This window comes from Paroedura picta, chromosome 6 (genome assembly GCF_049243985.1).
Source record: "Paroedura picta isolate Pp20150507F chromosome 6, Ppicta_v3.0, whole genome shotgun sequence".
Taxonomy (NCBI): domain Eukaryota; kingdom Metazoa; phylum Chordata; class Lepidosauria; order Squamata; family Gekkonidae; genus Paroedura; species Paroedura picta.
Genome location: NC_135374.1, coordinates 74,272,284 through 74,292,921, shown reverse-complemented (window position 1 = coordinate 74,292,921; position 20,638 = coordinate 74,272,284). Strand labels below are relative to the sequence as shown.

At 41.2% G+C, this 20,638-nt stretch overlaps 1 protein-coding gene and 1 long non-coding RNA gene across 7 annotated transcripts in view; one reads left to right on the top strand and one right to left on the bottom strand.

Moving 5' to 3' along the window:
- The window catches only part of SMPX (small muscle protein X-linked), a 107,591-nt gene that overhangs the window by 61,173 nt on the left and 25,780 nt on the right, over nt 1–20,638 (bottom strand). For 3 of the 5 annotated variants that reach the window (XM_077343060.1, XM_077343064.1, XM_077343065.1), the window contains exon 5: nt 10,748–11,006. The exons of 1 other annotated variant lie outside the window; for it this stretch is intronic. The gene's annotated coding sequence lies outside the window, so the exon portion shown is untranslated. Of the gene's footprint in view, nt 1–4,799; nt 5,153–10,747; nt 11,007–20,638 lie in introns of those variants that run through there. One more of the 5 variants, XM_077343063.1, reaches the window with a different exon arrangement.
- LOC143840075 (uncharacterized) lies at nt 182–17,290 on the top strand. 2 transcript variants are annotated; one of them, XR_013232006.1, is made up of 4 exons: nt 182–824; nt 7,603–7,662; nt 12,037–12,113; nt 12,959–17,207. It is a non-coding gene; the product is annotated as an uncharacterized LOC143840075 (long non-coding RNA). The 2 variants fall into 2 exon arrangements; XR_013232007.1 differs by lacking the exons at nt 182–824; nt 12,037–12,113 and having other exon boundaries at nt 7,497–7,662; nt 12,959–17,290.

The window sequence follows — 20,638 nt, the reverse complement described above, 5'->3', positions numbered from 1 at the left end:
TTGCTGCAGCTTTAGCCCAAGCTCAGTATTTCACTCTTAGACGAGTTTAGCTCTTATTTCCCCAGGGCCAACGAACCACATATGGAGATCGCTGCTTTCAGGAAGTCTTGGCTGAAGATCACATCAACACCTACTGATTAGAGCTAGAGGAACGTCCTGAGCACACAAGTCTTTAACCTGAAAGCAGAAAGACTAGCAAAATATGAGGATTGGACACTGGAATAATTTGACATGCATTTTGGAGCCCTTTGGTTTATATGATATCCCATTAACTCACAGTGACCAGAATAGAATGCAAACACAAGCTGCCTTGTCATAGCTGCCCAAATGCTGAACTGACATGAGTGGGGGAGGGTAAAGTTGTAGCTTTACAAGGAGTGTGAGACAAAGTATGTGACATTGAATGACCTGGCTGGAAATCATATTTCTGAAGAGAAGTGACAAAAATAGAACTCCAAGTTATGTCACATAAAGTTTGTTGTTGTGGGATGCTGGCCTGATAAGCGAGTGCCAAGTTAGTAACTGTTAAGCTTAAACTTCCTTGGCCAGCCTGTCACAAAGGGATTTGGCATGGAAAAGTGGATAGAGCTAAATTAAATACAATTATAGAGAGATTCTCAGTAATTGTCATCTGGGACTTTGAATATCCAGTTCCCTGAAGGGACAAGTGTAGCCAGATGGACATGGACACACTGGTGATTTGCTTCTGAGCACTGGTGGATATTGATTGATGCTCCTTTGATGAAGCTACTGAAGTCATGGGGCGGTCTTCTCTTCCAGAGGTCAAAAAGACAGTTGAGGAAAGACCCCTCTCTGTCTTCCTGGTAAGTTTCAACTTTTGTTAACGCTACAAGTAAAAAAATCATTGTACTTACTTATGTTATCGGTGGTTAGAGGGTAGAGCTGTGGAGATGAAGTGACTTTAGATCAATTATTCTGTCAGCCTAATCTACATTGCTGAGTTGTTGTAAGGATCCAATAGAGGAAAACCACCTATGTCAACTTGAGCAATTCTGAATATAGGCAGGATAAAATACGATAGATTTACTCTTTATGCTGCTGTTAGCTTACAAAGTTTCCCAGCTGATTATTCGGGAAACTTTGTCTTTCCTATTTGTTTTGATGTACCCTAAATTATAAAATGTTCATCATGTACTAAGAAATGTGCAAAGCTTTTCTAATGCAGGCTTTTTTTGTGCATTGGCCCATCATGGTATACCAGGGAAAGGCCAATTAGTTGCAGAGTATTTTGTTTCTCAAGCAGAAACAAATGTTCATGCAAACTGAGTGGAAAAACTGTTGGTGGGCAGTATCACTTTAAAAGACAAGTGCAGAGCTCAATATTATAATCTCCCCTGTATACTATGTACTGATTCTTTTCTGATTAACCACTGGGTTTTTAGGATTAATCACAGAATGGCTTGCTGTAACTGAAAAACAAAAGCGGTATAGTGCCTCTTACTAGAACCAACAAAAAGGACAACAAATGGCTTTTGTTGTGGGAATTTGTGATGGCTTCTTGAGAATGTCCCAAATGCCAGCATGGATGTATGATATGACCTCAGATCCAAAAAGGAAAAAAAAAAGCTGCCTGCCTGTCTGTGTGAGCTGGGGGATCATCTTCCTCTAGACCTTTCTTTATAAGAACTAGTATGTATAAGCTATATGCAAACTTTTAAATTCCTATTTCAATGGAGTTTCCCAACAGACAGATCACATTCTTATTAATACTAATTGTATCTTGTTATTTACCACCTTCAGTAGCCTTTTTTCTTGTAGGGTTGTATAGAAATGAGAGCCACAATTCAGACCACCATATGTGTGTGTGATCTCTGTGTATGCCTGAATGGTCATTTTTGAGAACATTTTAAAGGAGAAATGCTACCAATGCGTTATTTAATTTCCAGTTTTATTGCTTTAAAAGTTATTTTTCCCCTCTAACTTAATGATAGGAACAGGAACAGAAAATTTTGATGTGGTGTGGCTCTCGGCACTTCTGTAGTGTCTTTATTTAATGTTGTCTTGATCAGAAAACTCAGCCTCCCTGTGTAGCATAGTATGCATATTTGATTTGCACACATTGTTTAATTATAACAGTGTGGAACAATTGCCACCCTAGAATTCTGCTTTGGTCAATGATTAATCTTATGAAGATATTCAAAACTATAGGTGAAGAGGAGTCAGGAGTCCCAGCAATACGATCTATATGATCTGCTTTTATGATGCATAGATCAGATAGTCGCTGTGCAAACACAGGAGTCTAAAGTATGGAAGCAGAGGTCCAACTGGAGTCAAACATGGCTCCACCTAGTTCAGTGGTCATTATACTTGGTACTTGGGCACAGAATGGTATTTCCTAGAACCAGTAATCAAACAGCTTTTAATCAGAGTTGTTAGGGTCTGAACCCAGGACATTTTGCATGTCAAGTGAGTACTTTTCTATCTGAGCCAAGATTATTCTCCTAGGGTCTTTAAGGTGTTAGAAAATACCAGGTGCTTTCCTTTCTGGGGTGGTAGTGGAATTATATTCCTGACCTGATCTCATGAGTTTTTGGCTGCTAAGCAGGATCAATCCTGGTTAGTGTTTGGATGGCAGATGGCCACCAAAGAAGTCCAAGCTCAGGCACCACAGAGAAGAAGAAGCCTTCATTTTGTCACTTAATGAATCCTTTGATTAGACCAGTTAGCCTCGGAAACTGATTTTATTCCTTGAGTGGAGCAAAATATTACTAATCATGTAGAGCAGTGGTCCCCAACCTTTTTATCACCGGGGACCACTCAACGCTTGACAATTTTACTGAGGCCCGGTGGGGGGGGTAGTTTACTCCTTTACTCTCAACCACTGCCCTAACGCTCTCTGATCGCTATGATAATGTTTAAACATACCTTCAAAATAAGATACAGACACGCCACAACAATGAACATAAGGAACATTTTATTTTCATGGAAATTTTAACTCATGACAATGACAAATCAATGGGAACCCTGAGCTTGTTTCTCTGCAACGAGATAGCCCCATCTGGGAGTGATGGGAGACAATGACACCCGAAGTGTGTTGTAAAGGGCCGGGGGGGGAATGAAGTAGAGAGCCGGGGGGGGGGAAGGCGTCCTTCGGGGCCCACCTCCAATTAGTCGACGGACCACATGTGGTCCGCAGCCCACAGGTTGGGGATCGCTAATGTAGAGTATCTTTTGCGAGAAGAAAACAAAGGGCTGCACCCTTTACATCTGAGAAAGAGATGAAGAACAAACAATGGTGTAGTATAAGGAAATTTTATTCCAATATATTAAGAATGCCTGTGCATTTTGCATTGAGCGTGGGGCCTGTGGAATTTAAAAGCATCAATACTCCCTCTAAACCACCTTCAGAGGACTGTTGCTATGTTTTTATTATTCCTGCTGTTGTTTTTTAATTTTGTTTTGTTGTTGTTTTGGGTGAAAGTAGAGAGGCCCAAGGGGGTCACTTTTCTTTTGTAGATACTTACCACCAGTGTAGATTTTAGTGACTAGCTTTCTATCCTCTATGGACAAGGTGCTGAATAGACCAAACAGGGCAATGGAAACTTCATGTCCCAGGTGAACCTTGTCTGATCTGATCTGCACCTGTTCTCTTCACATCTATTTGCATCTGATCTCTCCCAGTTGAAGGGATTTCTTGGCACATGTTTTGCCATGATGAAGACTTACCCTGGACACATGAAAGGGCAGCTCTCTAGGGATGCATACTCAAGGTCACATTACACAGTCTCATTCATAATTCCTGGGTCACAAGCCCATGCAGGGGTAACCATCAGGGCCACCCTAAGTAAAGGTGCAACTTTCTAAGTCTTCTGAAATCAATGTGCAGATGGCATTGCGGTTTTAGACATGCTTTATGTGGTGTGTTCCATTGATGTGGTGGCTCTGTCTCCTCATAACCATGACAGCAAAAAACAACAAAAAACAGTTTTTCTTCTATTATAGTATACCTATTGTGGCTGTGATTGCAGGAATAGGAAATGGTGGCTCTCCCGGATAATGAAAACAGTCTCCTGGGTATTCCTTGCAACTAGTTTGTATAAGAATTGCAATTGTGAGACTGAGCTCTACTCTTAGGACTATAAAGAGTTGCATTTTGATTTCACTAAAAATGGTTGCTACTCAGTTAGCTGAATTCAAACTTTAAAGAAAGGTTTCCAAAAAGAATGCCCTCTCCCACACAGCTCTGCAGCACAAAGGGACCTCAGCATGTCTTCTAGAGCTGGCTAATTACATCTTCTAATAAAGGGGAAAGAAGTATTAACACCTGCAAGGGTCTTTAAGCCTCTGTTTCTGGTTTGCCACAATTCATTTTGTACGTCAAATGGCAGTTTTTGCAAAACTGTCACTGAACAAACCATGTGTCCCAAACCGATTATTATAGAATATATGTGCCAGAGTTTAGAGGCACACAAGAGGAAAGAAGACTTGTCTATAGCGAGCTTTGGGGTTATCAAGGACATGATCACTGCAAATCAGGACAGATCCAAGAGGATTCATGAGCTGTGTACAAGCACAGGAATTCATTTGAGAAGGGAATGAAATCAGCGGTGCCAAGTTCCTTTCTGAACTGTTTCCAAGCACCACAGTCAGATTTGGGTGAATGCTGTCTTGTCAGGATATTGAACCCTTTTGCAAAGGGAAGGTGAGAACTCTGAGCTCTTTGACTAAGGGGGGGGGGAGGAATAGACAGACACATCAATCAATACAACATTGAACTGTAGTTTTAAAAATCATATAATTTATTATGTTTTTATTTGCATTACTTACAGCTTGTCATTCTCACAGTGTCTCAAGACAGATTACACTTGTTGAATCAGTGAGATCAACAAAATGGGACATTAAATGCATTAGGATTGTAGAAGTCTGGAATCACCAGAAAGAACTGAAGTGTAGTGTATTAGTTAATTAGTGAAGCATAGTGAATTAACATGACACATTAAGCAACATGGAGATTACACAATAAGATCCAACTATCCATGCTAATCAGGTATAAGTTTGTGAACCAGTTTGTACAGTGTGACCCTATTACTTGCAAAGCAAAGTCCCCTAGACCAGTTCAGTTTGCAGGATCTTCCAGGAGATTTGGAAGTTTTTCTGGCTTCCTCAGGCAGGCCATTCCACAAGGTGGGAGCTACAACAGACAATACATAAGTCAATTTGTCATAGCACAGCATGGGGAGACAGGCAGTCCCATAGAGAGCCTATGCATGTGGACTGAAATAGCTTTATGCATCTTATTTGCTAGACTTATGCCATAATTTCCATGAAGAAGAAATGTGTCTGATTTCAAGGGATTCAGTCAGTCACTTGTTTCTTGCAGAATTCTACATGTAACATTATTGCCATGAGGTCCATATAGTACAATAAGTCTCCTGTGTCATCTTGCTTACATTTATACATTATTTATTACCTGAAGGTAGCTATTTATCCCCAACATTTGAGCTGACCAGGCATCTGATTGATCTATCCATCCATCCAATTTATAGTCCACCTTCCTTCTTGTACTCAAGGCGGATTACAAAATAGTACCCCATAAAACCCCATTAAAACCCCAGCCTTTAAAACCACAAAGTCAAAACTCAAAAAGTCAAAAGATGGTAGAAAAGAAATCCTGCCACCTTCCCACAACCATCCATGGACGGGTTCATCAGATGGAATGACGTAGCTTGAGAGGGGCCCATTGATCTTAACAGACCTGGCCTCAACCAAGGACCTGGTGGAAGAGCTCCCTTTTACAGGCCCTTAAGAACTTTGACCACTCTGTCAGGGCCCTCAGCTCTCCCGGGAGCTAATTCCACTATGTTAGAGCCAGTACTGAAAGAGCCCTGGCCCTGGTCGAGACCAGGCATATCTCTCTGGGCCCGGGAACCACTAACAGATTAATACCCACACAGCAAAGAGCCCTGCATGGGGCATAAGGTGACAAGTGATCCATCAAATAGGCAGAGCCCAAGCTGAGAATGGCCTTAAAGATCAAAACCAGAACCTTGAACCTGATCCAGGCCGTAACCAGTAGCCAATGCAGCTGCCTCAGCACAAACTGGATATGAGTCCTCCAAGATGAACTAGTGAGGACCCTAGCAGCTGCATTCTGCACCAGCTGGAGTTTCCTAGTCAGGGACAAGGGAAGGCCAATGTAGAGTAAGTTACAGAAGTTGAGTTGAGAGGTGACTGTCACATGGATCACTGTGGTGAAACAATCCAGAGACAGGTAGGTGCTAGTAGCCATGCCTGGAGAAGATGGTAAAATGCTGTGCGTTCTACCCATGTGACCTAGAGAGGCATCCAGAATCACCCCTAAATTCCTTGTCATGGGTGAGATGGTGAGCTGAGCCCCAGCAAAGGTGAGGAGATGCACCTCCTGACCTGCCCTTTTCCTGCTCAACCACAGGACCCCCATCTTGGAGGGGCTGAGTTTCAGGCAGCTCTGCTCTAACCATCCAGCTACCATCCAAACATCTGGCAAATGTTTCCAGGGGAAAGTCCGGGTGGCTGTCAATGAGGAGATAGAGCTACGTGTCATCTGCATATTGATGGCAACCTAGCCCATAACTCCGGACCAGCTGTCCTAGAGGGCTCATAATGATGTTGAATAACAGGGAGAGTATCGCAGCCTGTGGAACCCCACAAGGGAGTCCATAAGGGTGTGACAGTCTCTCCCACTGCCACCCTGTTTGACCAGTTCCAGGAGAAGTAACACAGTAATTGGAAGGCTGTTCCCCGAATCCTGGTCCCAGCAAGGCAGTGAGCGAATAACTCATGGCCGACCATGTAAAACATGGCCGAGAAGTAAAGTAATACAAGTATGGCTGCTCTGCCCCGATCCAGCTCACATCAGAGATCATCCACCAAGGTGACCAACACCATCTACACCCTGTAGCCAGGATGGAAGCCTGACTAGTATGGATCAAGCACCAAAGTTTCCTCCAAGTAAGCCAGGAGTTTTTGTTTCAGATAGTGTAAAATCCTTTCTCAAACTATACACAATCTAGTAAAAAAATCCCAAAGAATCATATGTTTCAGGAAAACAAATTATAAATGTATACCAAATGTTTTTTTACCAGGCTGTGGTGCATGATACCTTCAAGCTACCAGTTCTAACCCTATATCTGGTTAAGAACCACAAATGCATTGTTGGTAAATTGTGTTAGTCTACACAGTACTTGCAGTGAAAGTGTGGGAAGGAGAATGAGGATACTATGATAGTATCACAATTTAGAGACTGAGTCACTGGTGTATCATTTGGGTATGCAGGCAGCTTGTACCACTCCCAAGTCACATGTGCTTGTACGGTTGTGTGACATTTCAAAGAGTTACATGACCTCAAGAGAGATTATTCTCTAGGCCAGAGCTAGATACAGAAAAAAGTAACAGCATGCTTCAATTTATTCTAAATAACCTTGAACACTAGAAGAGAAGGTGAGTGGAAATACCAGTGAAAGAATAAATACCTAAAAAACATTAAACTACAGCAGAATAAATTTATTAAAACAATGAACAATATAAACTACTTGTGGTAAATGCTGATGGACATGCATGCTATATTTAAATAACATTTTCTTTTTATTTGGTTTTATTCAGATTTCTTGTAGGCTCAAGATGTTGTTTTCACTTAGAAGTTGGCTCCATTACTGTTCTAAGGTAAACAGAAACCTCTGGAAGAATGATAATGTGTAACCTACTTTTACTAGCACTGTTCTTAAGCTTATTGCTGTCAGTATTTCAGGTGAGATAGTTTGGCTTTATTATGAACCTGTTTTTTTCTGGGTGCTGTGTGTGTGTTTAAAAAACTGAACTCTTTGTAAATATAAGAAAAGCAAGTCTCATATATACATTTGACAAAATCCCATCTTTTAAAAAGAGGACTTAAAAAATTACATCATGTATAGTCTGCCTTTTTCTCCAAGACTTAAATTGAATTACAAAATTTAAAAAACAGTTACATCTGACAGCAAAAACCTTCAATAATCTATGCAGTAGGACCAGGACTGGAAGATATTAGCAACTTCTCCCAAACAACTAAATCTGTTGCTGAGGATGATGTCTTCACTAAGCAGACATAGCAAGCATATTGAAGCAGAAGACTTTATTATCTTTGAATAAGGAAACCAACACTGTTTTGTCTGATAGGCAGTCTGGTCAATGCCAGACAGCTTCTAGATGCATTAATCAACGGGATGTTTCCTTCGCCAAAGAGGAAGTAATGAAGTAGGCCTGGAGAAACAATGGAGCTTTCCAAAGTCTGTATTATTCTTTAAGAAGAAACAAATATTTAGGTATTATAGCTTTGTGATGCCAAGAGCAGTGGCAGCCCCCCCCCCGCCACTTCCCCATTCATCTGATCTAAAATCTGGATATAAAATTGATGCCATAATTACTCTCACTCATGGGGGCAGAACCAGAGCACTCAGTTTTTAATTTACAATTTTTACCTGTTTGTAAATGTTTCATATTTACTTTATGTATGTATTTTTATTGATGTTAGCTGCCCCAAGCCTATGTCAGGAGTGGCCCAGTAGTAGTAGTAGTAGTAGTAGTAGTAGTAGTAGTAGTAGTAGTAGTAGTAGTAGTAGTAGTAGTAGTAGTAGTAGTAGTAGTAGTAGTAGTAGTTCCATTTACAAAGCTACCTTTTTGCCATTTTACCAACAACTGGCATCTCACATCTATAGCCGAGAAATCATTTTAGTTCTCTGTTCATTCTAAAGAATTTTTCTCATAAAAATAACATTCCTTAAAGTATCTATTTATAAACATGAAATGCTGCAGTGTCAATATATTACATTACCAGCATACAAAGCACTTCATACTCATTATCATACTAATCCTTACAACAGCCTTGCAAAGCAGGCTAATATTATCATCCCTTGAAATACTGAAGCAGAGTCCCTTTACCTAGATCTGTCTACTTAAACTGGCAGTATCTTTCCAAGGCTTTGGTCAGAGGCCTCTCCTAAAATTTTGCTATCTGAAGTCCTTTTAACTGGAAGTGTGAGAGACTGCACCTGGAACCCATAAATCATGCTCTTCTAGTAAGTAATGGCATCTTTCATAAATGTTAGGGATGTTTAGGAATGTTCATTCATGTCACAATGAAATAATGGGGGGAAATGAAGAGGAAAGGCCTTGTTCATTTTAGTTCACTGTGAAATAAAATTAAATGGAAATCAAACTGAATCAGTTAATAACGTTTGTTTCCATTTCCATTGTTTTCACTGGAAAATATATTTCAAGCTACATCACCTGTGTTTTCCATTCATTCAAATGAAATCCCCAGGGATTGCACTGCTTGCTGAAGGGATCACCCCAGCAAAAAAAGATGAGAGAAACTGACCCTGTCTCACAGGCTATTAAAGCAAAAGTTTATGAACCTTCAAAAAAACACAGCTGGATTCTGTTAATATCTCAAAAGCTACTTCTGCCAGTTACTAGAGAATATGGGAATGTATTTGTATCAAAAGAGATTTTATCATAAACAGGAAGCATTTAAGCAGTAATTCATCAGGAGGCAGTTATTCCTGGATTAAGCAAGGAGTTTTCAATCAGCCATTCAAATAAGATAATTTCGACTGAATCTTGAGAAGGAGGGGACATCAGGAAAGCTCAACAGAGCTGAAACTGACACGCAGAAGTCATTCAGTTACCAACAACGCATTTTTAAATTCCCTGATATGAGTGCCTGTAAAACGGGAACCTTCCCTCCTATCTCTCTAATAACTGACAGGGATTATTTCTTTGAAGAAGTGGGCTTAAACAACCTGCAAAAATAGAACACTTTCTCCTTTACCACTGAAACAATTATGAAAAATTACCATTGGAGGAAAAATAGAAAGCCAAAATTGTATTTTCTATTGAAACCAATAAAAACAAAAATGTACTAATAACAATTATTAGCATTAACAAACATTGTAATAAAAATAAATTATTTGAAATGAAATGAAAAACAAAATTGCACTGGCCTAACATATTCTACTTCCACTTTCTTAATTCCCCCCCTTTGAAAAACCTAAATACAGTTATCCTAGAAAAAACACGTATCAACAAGTAGATAAATTAATTTACACTCCATACTTCTCCCTCAAAAGGCTCATATCATTCTCATTTCCATCATCACAATGACTCTGTGAGGTTGGTCAGGCTGTGAGATTGGCCCAAGGTCCCCCAACAAGCTTCCATTTGAACATGGATCTTCCAGATACCAGCCCAACACTCTAAACAACAGCACTGCACTGGCATTTTGGCAGTCATCAATCAGGAGGCAGTTAATCCAACAACCCAATGCAAATCTGGTTGAAGGTTACACAACATCCATGCTCAGATGCCTATTCAATGGGTGTGAGTGGTTCTTGATTTTGCAAGTGATATGGAATGGAAGCCTTACCTGGATTATGGAGTAGAAATTTTAGATTCTCAAAAGGTAGGCAATTAATTGGATTGTATTCTATTTGGGACATTATGAATGAAATTTTTCTTTTGTATTTTAACAGCAAAATCTTGCAAGGTTCTTTGCTGTTTTACATAGTGTCTTAATGATTCTTCAACTGTTAAAGAATATATAAAACATACTGGGCACAATAGCATAAATTTAAGCATCAGCTTAACTTTGCTACGAGTCAAAGGGTCTTCATGTAGTATCCATAGTGTATAGATATTAATTCTACATCTGCATTCAATCTACATTTTCATACAATTCTCATATTCTTTGGAACAGAAAAAAAGAAATGAATACTTGTTTTCTGGAAAATTATTTATTTCAGTTCTAATTTAAAATTGTACTACATTTTCTCTACTGATATGACCAAACTCATGTAGACATATATTGTTGTGCTTATATCATCCATGTGCTTTTATTAAGCAAAATAGATAAAAAGAAAGCTGATATAAATATGCGAAGATAATTTATAGAGTATCTTATACCTAGAACATTTGAAATCTTATAAATATATAAATTGTTTCAATGATCTGTCTTCATTATTATCTTGGTAGACCTGCAAAACAAAAAGCAAACTGTGTGTATTTGAAGAAAATATATGCAAATTAGGATATTAACACATTATTTTGCACTAATTCACATTCATGTAATGAAACTCTTCCCAAGAATTCACAGATTTCATGGAGCCCTGGAAGTTATGTCACCTTGCCACACCCCCAGGAGTCACATCACTACCTGCACCCTTAGCCCTCCTTTTGCTTTCTCCCCCAACCTTTACTATTACTATGGTGGCTCTGCCCCATGTAGACTGGAAAGAAGAGTAGGATCTGAGAAGACAACCCAGACCTCCCCCCGCTCCCCCCCAAAAAACTACACCACTTCAGAACTCCTGCGGACCCTTTTCAAAGCTCTGCCGGTGCCCAGGGGTCCATGGGCCCCTGGTTGGGAATCCCTGATCTAGAGAAAAGAGATTTGCCTTGTGCCAGAACAGGGTGCTGCTGCATATAGATAATCCATAATCCAACAAACCCTTGATCATGTAGACTCACAAGATCAATCCATCAGCCTCTTTGTATGGATGGGAATGGGTATTTCACATTGCACGTTTTTCACATTGCACTAGAGCTATTAGTCCAATGCATGTGTCCTTGTCTCTGAATCTGAACTAATAAATCTTGCAGGCAAAACTTATGCCTTTAGTGGATTGGCTGCAGTGATTCTGTGAGGGCTACAAAAGATAGAGGCAACCATGTTTCTTTATTGTATATCATTCCTGTATAGAAGAGAGAAGCATGTGCTGACAAGTAGCAGCCAACTCACGGCAGCCCTGTCCCTGAGGTGTTCCAGGCAGGAGCTGAGCAGAGGTGTTGCCATTGCTCTCTTCTGCATAGCAATGCCTTGTTGGGCTCCCCTTCTAATAGTGGCTATGGTCCAACCTACTTAGCACCCAAGCTCTGATAAGCCCAGGGTGGGCTATTCAGGCTGCCCTTTCTTTATAGGGCAAGATCTTATCTTCTAAAGGGGCATGGGGGCAAGGAATGTGATTCTTAACCCTTCTCCCTTAATTTTCTACCTTGTTCTTTCAGCTAATTTCTTTCAGTCCGGCTTATTTTCATTATCAAAGTAAAGCCTGGATTAAAATGCCAAAAGAAATAGTACAGAGGTAAATGGAGGGAGAATACAGGTTCAACTTCATTACTAGCATGACCTTTTGAATAGTAAAACTAGATTCTACCTATTGTTCAAGATTTGTCAGGAAACCAATTGCCAGGAATATTCAAGGTTGCCAGTTTAACATTCCGAGGACTTTTCCCTGCCATTTTACAGGACTCCTGTGAGGAAAAAGGAAGGCAGTTCCCCCAGGCAATGGGATCTGACCTTCGGGGGAGACTAGATATGTGTGTCCAGTCATGATGATTCTTTCTTCCTTCCATGGCTCTCTGAGCATGCCAAGGCAGATCTGCATAGGCCGTGAATCATTAGTTTCTGCTTTGGTTATCTCATATTAAGGGCTGTTTTTGAAACATGTCCATCAGCTTGTATGCAAAGAAGCTTGTATTCAGTCTCTTGCAACAAAATAAAGAATTCAGTTTCTAAAGTTTGCTGGAGGGACTTGAAGTACAACTAGTAGACGTGTTCCAATCTAAGTAATTATAGTCTGCCTACACAAATTCTCCCTGCAGTTAATTTGAAAAGGTTCCTTAGCTGTTCCTTTCCCGAATGATATTATGAGCACTCCTGAATATTGAGAAGGCAGAACCTTGCAGCAGTGGGTGGATGAAATGACACCAATACAGACAAGAGCTAACCTTGTCCTCAGTTTTAGGTGCACAGCTCCTCTCAGCTCAATGTTGTACTGCTAGTATTAAAGAACACGAGGTCCTCCTCAGACATTATATCAATCAAATAACTATTAAATATGCCAGTGCAAAGCATAGTTTTATAGATACATTCATAGGGTACCTGTATGTATTGAGACTAAGATATATTTCTTGTTTTTTGTTATAGAATCATAGAGTTTGAAGACACCATGCAGTCCATCTAGTCCAATTCCCTGCTCAATCTGGTGCAAAATGCAGCTGCGAGAGTCCTCACTAGAACATCTTAGAATCAAAGAATCATAGAGTTGGAAGGGGCCATACAGGCCATCTAGTCCAACCCCCTGCTCAACGCAGTATCAGCCCTAACCATCCTAAAGCATACAAGAAAAGTGTGTATCCAACCTTTGCTTGAAGACTGCCAGTGAGGGGGAGCTCACCACCTCCTTAGGCAGCCTATTCCACTGCTGAACTACTCTGACTGTGAATTTTTTTTTCCTGATATCTAGCCTATATTGTTGTACTTGAAGTTTAAACCCATTACTGTGTGTCCTCTCCTCTGCAGCCAACAGAAACAGCATCCTGCCCTCCTCCAAGTGACAACTTTTCAAATACTTAAAGAGGGCTATCATGTCCCCTCTCAACCTCCTTTTCTCCAGGCTGAACATTCCCAAGTCCCTCAACCTATCTTCATAGGGCTTGGTCCCTTGGCCCCAGATCATCCTCGTCGCTCTCCTCTGTACCCTTTCGATTTTATCTATGTCCTTCTTGAAGTGAGGCCTCTAGAACTGCATACAGTACTCCAGGTGTGGTCTGACCAGTGCCGTATACAATGGGACTATGACATCTTGTGATTTTGATGTGATGCCCCTGTTGATACAGCCCAAAATGGCATTCACCTTTTTTTTACCGCTGCATCATGTTTAGTTTACAATCCACAAGTACCCCAAGGTCTCGTTCACACACAGTGTTACCTAGAAGCGTTTCCCCCATCCAGTAGGCATGCTTTTCATTTTTCTGACCCAGATGCAGAACTTTACACTTATCTTTATTAAATTGCATCTTGTTCTCATTTGCCCATTTTTCCATTGTGTTCAGATCTCGTTGAACTCTGTCTCTATCTTCCAGAGTATTTGCCAGTCCTCCCAATTTGGTGTCATTTGCAAACTTGATGAGTAGTCCCTCCACCCCCTCATCTAGATCATTAATATGTTAAGAAGTCTTGGAGGGCTCATATCCAGCCAGTGCTGCGACAACTGCATTGGTTGCCAGTCTGCTTCTGTATCAAGTTCAATGTTCTGATTTTGACTTTCCAGGTTATACACAGCCTGGGTCCCACTTGACTGCTTATCTGCTTATGCCCCCCCCCTGCAGAGCCCTGTGCTCTGCGGATACAAATTTGCTGGTTGTCCCGGGCTCCCAGGACATTTGCCTGGTCTTGATCAGGGCCAGGGCCTTTTCAGCCTTGGCCCCAACCTGGTGGAATGAGCTCCTGGAAGAGCTAAGGGCCCTGATAGAGCTTGCTAGGTTCCATAAGGCCTGTAATATGGAGCTCTTCTGACAGGCATTTGGTTGAGGACACAGCAGTGACCAGAGATGGCATCTGTGGATCCTCTCCCCACATGTATATAATCCACCCCCGGATCATTGATGCTGACCTGACTGGATTAGTTATTGGGTTGGAGAAAGTATGCTGCCACTTGTCTTTTGGCTTCTATTTTTAGCTATTGCATGTTTAAGGGTTTTATGCTGGATTTTATTGGTTTTATGTTTTGAACTGTCCCGAGACAATCTGTCATGAGGGGTGGTATAGAAATGCGAATATAATATATATATTATATATATAAGCTGCCACCAGCTTACATGTGGAGTCCTTCAGCCAGTTTGGTGTAGTGGTTAGGAGTGTGGACTTCTAATCTGCATGCCGGGTTCGATTCTGCACTCCCCCACATGCAACCAGCTGGGTGACCTTGGGCTCGGACGCTGATAAAGCTGTCCTGACTGAGCAGTGATATCAGGGCTCTCTCAGCCTCGCGCACCTCATAGGGTGTCTGTTGCACGTAGAGGAAAGGGAAGGCAAATGTAAGCTGCTTTGAGACTCCTTCGGGTAGAGAAAAGCAGCATATAAGAACAAACTTCTTCTTCAGCAGTTCTCTCTCCAATCCTATTCAATATCTTTACGTACTCTCTTGCTCAACTGGTGCAGAAGTTTAGGCTGGGTTGTCACCAATATGCTGATGACACCCACCTCTTGCTCCTGATGGATGGCCAGCTGCCTGGAAGCAGTGACGAGTTGACTCAAGAAGAGTTATCTGAAGCTCAACCCTTCAAATACAGAGGTCCTGTGGTTGGGCAGGAAGGGTCCAAGTGAGGAAGTGCTCCTAAGAAACCTGGATGGAGTGCAGCTATCAGTGGCTCACTCCACCAGGAACCCGGGTATGATTCTTGATGTCTTCCTCTCAGGGGAGCCTCAGGTCATGAAAGTAGCACAGCTGGCATTCTGTCACCTTTGCCAGGCCCCAAACTACTAGGACCTTACTTGGCCTCAGAATACCTAGCCACAGTGATCCATGTGACAGTCACCTCTAGACTGGACTTCTGCAATTTGCTCTACACAGGCTTGCCCTTAACCTTGATCCAGACAGCTTGATCCTACAGCTAGTCCAGAATTCAGTGACCAGGGTCCTCACAGCAACACCATGAAGGGCGCACATTCAGCCCATTCTCCAACAGCTATGCTGGCTTCCAGATGAATTCTGGATCAGGCTTAAACTTCTGGTAATCACCTTTAGTACCAAACGCAGTCTGGCTCAGTGTACCTGAGAGGACCACCTTTCTGCCTATACCCCTCAAAAAGCTTTACACTCTGCTACCTACAACTGCATGGTGACCCCTGGCCCCGGAAGCTCACTTGACCTCAACCAGGGACAGAGCTTTCTGCATCCTGGTGCCAATCTGGTGGAACGAGCTCCCAGAGAAGATCAGGGCCCTAGCAGAACTTGAAAATTCTACAGGGCCTGCAAAAGGGAGCTCCTCCGCCAGGCATTTGGTTGAGATCAACCTGAACAAATCACCTTCCATTGGCTCCCAAGCCTTTCTTCCATGAAAACCACTGCCAATTTGTCCAACCCATGGGGCCATCAGTATGCTGTTTTTGGGGAAATAATTATTCTTCTCACTATTGTTCTACTTTTCTATCATTCTATTCTGTTGTCATCACTGTATTGTTACTGTTTACAACTACTGAGTTATCTGTACTATTCCCTGATTCTCAGGAGAGGGCTTTATATAAATATAATAAATAAATGTTGTTGGCTATTAGTCAAGATCTTAGGCTTAGGCATCTATAGTTAAAGGATCATAGATAACGAGTGTTGAGAAAGCCTTATCCCAGTCTGAGACCCTAGCAAGAAGTGCTATAAGTCATAATGCACATTGCTGAGAGAGATGGAACATCCTTTGTGATAAATGGTCACAAATCTGACAGAAAGAATCACAAAACTGAAAAACATGTAGGAGAACATTTGACCTTCCAGGACATTCAATGGGGGACCTCAAAGTAGCTGTTTTATTTTAAAGGAACTTTGGAAACAAACTAAAATGGTAGATTACTGAGTTACAAGTTATTACAACACTCAGAACAATGGAACCCCTAGGGCTTAACAAAGACATTGCTTTCTTATTTCATGATGCATGCTAATGTTATTCAGTTCTTGCATCTGTTTGTAAACTCCTTTATTACATTTTAAGCTAATTTGCTGCTATTCACAGGTCTTACCAATCACCTTCGTTCAGTCAGCTATATTTACTACTGTTATTTGTACATCTTGACTCTAATTGGCCATTTCTGGCAACATACTCCTCATCCATCACCTATTTGTAATGGTTTATCACTTCTGCTTCAGTTTCTCTGAAGAAATGTGTGTGTACACAAAAGCTTATAACCGGGATATGAAAATGTTTCTGTTCATCTTTGTATTGTATGCACTGCTGCCTATGCTGACAGTATAAATCAAGAGTCCCCAGCCTGATGTCCATGGATCTGCTGATACCTTTTCTAGTGCCTGCCTAGCGTTTTTGGGGAAAGGGCATGGCAATGGGAGATTAGATTGTACAGATACTTTTAAAAATTGCTTTGGCATCAGCTTCCACTTCTGCACAAGGATCTTTAGTCTGTTTAACTGAAAGTAAGCTGAGGCAGCCATTTTGTGGCTGGCTCCACCTCCTGTGCCATCCATTTTGTTTCTGCACACATACCATTCTAAGTTAGAATTCCAAAGGTGCCCAAAGGCTCAAATGCTGGGAGCCCCAGATATAAACTAATCCTGGAACACTTGTACAGCTCTTTCATGAATCTAGAATCAGAGAAGTGCTTAAGATTCTTTCTCTTCACTTTGCCCACTCAGATGTGGGCAATAATGAAAGAAGCCACATTCCTGTCCCTTAGTAAAGAGAATAAAAGTCTATGTATGGAATAATCTTGCACTCAAGATGCTTTTTACATCCTGCTACCCCAAACTGATCATTTATTCAAGTGACATTCCCCTCAGTTATGAATTTCCTTTGTGCTTGCCAGACTTGGGCTCCCAAATACAGAACAGTTTTAAAATTCAAGCTCTGACAAAGATGAATGAATGGCTGGTAACTGGGGAAAAGAACAGAATGTAGAAGAGCATATTAATAAATGTGGTGTGTTCGGCTGTAGCCCTGTCACCAGTTTCCTCCCAGCCACACAGGTGCTCAGCCATACCTGGTCTTTATAATCTCTCTCCAGTTCTAGTGGACATTCCCAGAAACATTTAAACTTGGTGCATTATTTTAGTTAGTATGAGTTTTGTTATTGACTTCCACCGGAACAAGGCTACGTTACAAGCATTAGAGAAAGGACTGATTACTGGATTATTATTCGTGGGCACCATTTGTTTTTGGATGCTCTACACAGCTCCAGTGCATTCTCTGTTCCTGTTAATCTCATACCAGAAATCTGTCATGATGTCTCTCTTCAGCTTTTGGGCAATTATGAACTCTCATCAAATGTCAAGTAGATTAATTAGTGAATGGCATTTTGAAAAAGAAACATTATGATAAAAAGATGGTTCTATAGCACAGAAGCAGTTCACCCCTTATGGCAAAAATCTGATAATTTTAAAGCACAAAAACACGAATTTCATGAAGCATTGCTTTTTTCAAGTCTGAACATGGGCTGAAATGTTTTCTATCACATTTCACAATCCATGAATAATGAAAACACTAAGAACATGGCACAAAAGCTAGAGTTACTTTACCCTATATAGCTGGCTGGTTCGGTTGTCATGTAATTAAAGAGTGCCATAATACGGGTACACAAAGGGTTCAAATTTTTTAAGCACTTTGCCTGTGCAGATCTTACTTACAGCTTTTAACCAAAATTATGTTGTTGGGTTAGAATATGGGTTCCTTTAATATTGCCAGTGCAGGACTAATTTTTGTGCTATGTGCCCAAAGATGCATAAAATGTTTTTCACTTGACAAGAATCTAAGCCAGAGCCCATGTGATGTTTACACTGAAGCTAAATCCATTTATAGACACATTACTCACCACTGTCCCAGTTATTATATATGTCCCATGTTGTATTTTTTTCAAGTCTTGGTGGCCTTTATATAGCATGAAGAATAGCAAAGCTAGTTGGATGGCTGCTGAATTATACAGTTAATATCCCTCTGGGTAAATAGGAAAGTTCAGCACTTTGGTAAGGAGAGTGAGCAACTTAAAAATAAACCAGTTACTGCATCATTTCAGTGAGCAGAGAAAAGACTTTTGAGAGACAAACTATATTTCATTCCATATCCCAGGATGGGAAGAAATCCTGCACAGTTTGCAGAAGTAAGATTCACAGACTATTATTGGGAACTGCCTGATTCTGGATTGCTAGCAGTATTACACGTTGATTTCTATGGTACTTGTGCAAGATTGCATTCTATGCTGTTTAGCAGGCAAGAAATATTTTCCTTTGTGGAGTGGTGAGTGTGATTCTATGGTGTATTACTTTAATTAGCTGACTTGATCTCATGGTGTAATGAGACCACCTCCCTTCCTAAATTAATACTTCTTTGCTACCCAGAGTGTTAGAGACAGCTGTTGAATGAGCAAACAGAAAGCAGTGATTTAAATTAAAAGTTCTGTAGCTCTACTTGAAATCTTTTTTTCAGAGCCACTCTAAATGCTGAAGTGGTAATAAGAAGGGAAGGCAAATGAAAAGGAATATCTGGTTGAATCTGGACTCAATCCATTCTCACTAATCATCAAACACTATTGTTGGTACAATTTATAATCTGTATGCAGCTTCCAACTAGACACAGTTGAAATAATGCCTGAGTGGTTTCAACTCATTCCATTTCCTCCATTTTCTCAGCCTAAACAAAGCTCTTGCGATTATGTCTTCCATAGCCTTTTTTAAAATCTCTGTTTCCAAGCAACAGCAGAATGCTGAAAAAGTAAAGGCGTTTCCTTCTTCTGTTGCCACAGCAAAATTGGCCTACATTGTATGAAAAAAGGGTAAAAATAAATTGCAAAATATGGTGCAAAGCAGAAAGGTGAGGCTCCTGAAGGGTAATTTTGGAAAAGATAAAAATAGAGGAAATAAAAAGGTACAACCAGGTGCTAGCTGACCCAGAGGAAAACTAAGTTCCTAGTCTCTTGGATGGCTCATAAGTCCTGGGGGGGGGGGTGCCAAAATGAGCACACTTTTATCTATTGTTTGTTTCCTAGGACATCCAGCTTCTAAAGAAAGGGGGCTGGGTCAGGGGGATAATTGCCCTGGGCCTCCCATATGAAAAGGATCTGGTAGATATCTCACTTTCTAGAACTTCAAAACCAGTTAGTTGGTTTAAGTGCATGTCTAGAGGAGGCACCCATCCCCAACTTAATACCTCCACCACTGGGCAAGCCAAGAACAACCCAGTGCTCTGAGGACCCTGACCCAAAGAGGGAGGCAGCAGGGAACCCAGGAGCAGTGGCCAGCCTGGTGGAGCAGGCAGTAACAGGCCTCAATCAGGTAGTGGCCATCACCACTGAAGAAGAGGTTTTATATCTTGATTTTCTCTATCTTAAGGCATTTCAAAGTGGTTTACAATCACATTCCTGTCCCACAACAGACATCTTGTGAGGTAAGTGGGGCTGAGATTTCTGAGAGAACTGTGATTGACCTAAGGTCACTGAGCAAACTTCTGCAGAAGGAATCAAACCCAGTTCTCCATATTAGAGACTGCCACACTTAACCAGTACACTACTTTTACTCTGGAGACCAGGGCAGAGTCCGCACTTACTTTGTTTATTCCATTGTCAATCCTGTTGAATTCAGATCGCTTTGAACTCGGATCTTCCCCTCCCCCCATTGAAACAGGAAAGTCTTCTGCATGTGGTTAGGGTAGTTCAGAAGGGGGGGGGGGAGCCAAGCCTCTTTCTTTCTTTTCTTGAAGGGTGGGGGGAGAGGAGCCAAGCAGGGAGCCTCTTTCTTTTCTTGGGGGGGGGGGGGAGAAGATCGAAAAAGGCAGAGAAGGGAGAAAAAATCCAGGACTGACAGAGGTTGAGAGAAATTAGGGGCTTCTCCTTTAAGGCAAGCATGTCACATGACCAGGTGTAACCTATCAGAGGTTCTCTACCACGGAGCTTTCTTTCCCAATCTGGATAATGAAGATTAAAAGCACTCTAAGATATCACACAATAAAGGTAGGGTCACTCCGGATCAATCCTTCTTGCTGCAGAAGGAAAATTTAAATCGCCCAAAATCCAAACGGAAATCACATTCTGTGTAGGGGGCAGGGACTGAATCTATCTGGGGTTGGAATAAAAGCTCTGTGCAGTTTACACCCTGGACAGGCAGTCTGTAAG